A 2,509-nucleotide genomic window follows, 5' to 3' on the forward strand; every position below is an offset into this window, starting at 1 on the left:
ATAACTGCTGGGTGTGGACTCGAGCCAGACACATAAAAAGACCCAGGATAAGAAAGAACTAGAGTTAAAAGAACAACATTAAAACTTGAAAAAGATGTGAATGGAAAGGGATGGAAAATGTAACCGATAAAAGATCAATGGAATGAATTATAGTGCTTATGTTCATGCACATTCAATTGATGATAAAAATGACATGCTAAAGGAGGAAATTCATAAACACTGCTGATTTGATCTTTAAAAAAGAAATTTTAAAGTTATAGCTTATTCTTCCTTATTCTGTTGTATGCAAAATGTATTCCAGATAATTGGAAGGCCAAAAATAGTTAGAGGAAACTACCGATAAATATCAATGTGATTTTCTGATGGAGAAGCCTCAGGATACAGAAAAAGATTCCAAGAATATTCTACATAAAAAGTGCAATTTCTCAGGGCAGCGACTATGGCTCAAAGGGGTAGGGCGCCAGTCCCATATGCCAGAGGTGGTGGGTTCAAACCCAGCCCCGGCCAAAAAAAAAAAAAAAAAAAAATGCAATTTTTCTTTTGGTTCCGAAACTCTATAAACAAAATTAAAGGGCAAAGAACAAACAGGAAAAAAATTACAAGGATATATAGCAGACAGTGGCTAGGGTCCTTAATATAAAAAGAGTTCTCATTAATAATAAAATATATTCTAACATAGAATATAAATTTATGGGTAATGAAATTTCATTTACAATATAATAGTATACGAATGGAGTTCTTGTTAATAAAAGAGATAAACAAGGAACATACTCACAGTGAACAGTGACACAAAAGAAAGTCATGCAAATGGATAATAAAAATTTTTACTTAATTAATAATTTTAAAATCCAAATCAAAACAAAGCATATGCTATATTTGGCAGGAAGCAGAGAACTATGATGATATGCAGACCAAAACACAAGGAACATTATTAGTTGGAATGTAAATAGGTACCAACTTTCAGGAGGGCAATTGGTAATACAAATGAAGATCTTAAATATGTCCACATTCTTGGATCCAATAACTGAACTCCTAGGTATGTATCGTAAGGACATAACCAGAGATTGAGTGAAAACTATAAAAAAGATCTCTGAAATCCTATTTATAATTGCAAAATTTTTGAAATGACTTCTAAATACAGTAACAGTGGACTGGAATAAAAATAAAGACATATTTAATAGATCACTCTATCAAATATGTAATGAATATATTAATAGTCATTAATATTTTCAAGGAATACTTTGACCGATGAAAATACTCAACATACAATGATAGGTGAAAAGATCAATATACAAAATTATATAACAGTTTTGCAATTTTGTTTTATATATCCCCTACAAAATTTTAACAGTGATTATTTCTGAAAGAAAAGATTTGCATTTTTGTACTTACCTATACTTTCCACGTTTTATACACACAGTGTTTATTACTTTTTAAATCGGGATGGATGTCATCTAAAAGGCAATGATTTTGGTGTTGGGAGTGGAGGGCATCAGAGGACAGGTGCCCCCTGACCACTGCACAGGGATTCTTTCTATACAGATGCACCAGAAGAGGGCGCCTCAGCCTATTCCCTCAGGCACACAATAGCTGGATCTCCTGTCTGGGATGTTCCTCAGCTCAGTAGCATTCACTTTTCCTGTTGGGAACATGACTTTTCTGAGTTTCCCAGAAATTTCCAGAGAAGGAGGATATGCAGTTGTTAATGCTCCCCCCACACACACACCCTGTGAGACCTTCCTCTAGTGCAATCACACAATGACAAACACTGTGCGTTGATGATTTGTGCTTGGTTATCCTAAAGGATCGATTGGATGACCAAACTGTACCTGAATCCTACTTTGCTTCTTGAAAAGTAAGGCATTCTCCATGGTAGCAGTTAGGGGTTGGCAGGTAGCCTGGTGCCCTTTGTTGTGTAAAGGAAGCTTCCAACTTGGAAATCCTGAAGCTGCTACATATGATCGTTTTATTTTCCAAGTGACATGGTCTGGCAGTTCCATTTTTGGAAGCCAAACTTCTCACCTAGTAAAATGCTTATAATTCACTACTAAACAAAGGCAAACCCAAGTAATAAATTATCCTGTGTAATTACTATACTCTGCATCAGCCGAGTCAGTTTCATCATTATCTAAATATTATAAAGCCCTAGCCTTTTCTTTTGGCCTATCATCCTGTCTTTCACACACACCTCAGTACGCTTTATTTTGACTCCTTAATATACCCTCAGGATGGAAGGCAAGGAAGGGGATGAGTGAAGGCATCTATAAAATGGCTTCTGCTAGGGCCCCAACATGATAGTTTAAGAGGATGAAGTATAGCTTGGCCCGTAGTAAAAACATTTGCTTTTCCTGATGCATACAACATAATGGGATCCTCCTTTACCAAACACACACACAGAGCTAATAAATTGCATGAGAATTTTGTCTGTTCACAAAGAAACAGACATGATGCTGAGCTCTTGAGAATCTTTGAACTGCTGTGTTCTTTTGGTTTTGATCACTTGCCTTTT

General features: G+C 35.8%; 1 long non-coding RNA gene across 4 annotated transcripts in view; it reads right to left on the minus strand.

Annotated features, from left to right (window-relative positions):
* The window catches only part of LOC128560190 (uncharacterized), a 46,055-nt gene extending 44,417 nt beyond the window's left edge, over positions 1-1,638 (minus strand). For all 4 annotated transcript variants that reach the window (XR_008372904.1, XR_008372905.1, XR_008372903.1 and 1 more), the window contains exon 1: positions 1,393-1,638. This is a non-coding gene — a long non-coding RNA (uncharacterized LOC128560190). The remainder of the gene's footprint in view (positions 1-1,392) is intronic.
* Positions 1,639-2,509: the final 871 nt, after the last annotated feature.

This window comes from Nycticebus coucang, chromosome 11 (assembly GCF_027406575.1).
Source record: "Nycticebus coucang isolate mNycCou1 chromosome 11, mNycCou1.pri, whole genome shotgun sequence".
NCBI classification, from domain to species: Eukaryota; Metazoa; Chordata; class Mammalia; order Primates; family Lorisidae; genus Nycticebus; species Nycticebus coucang.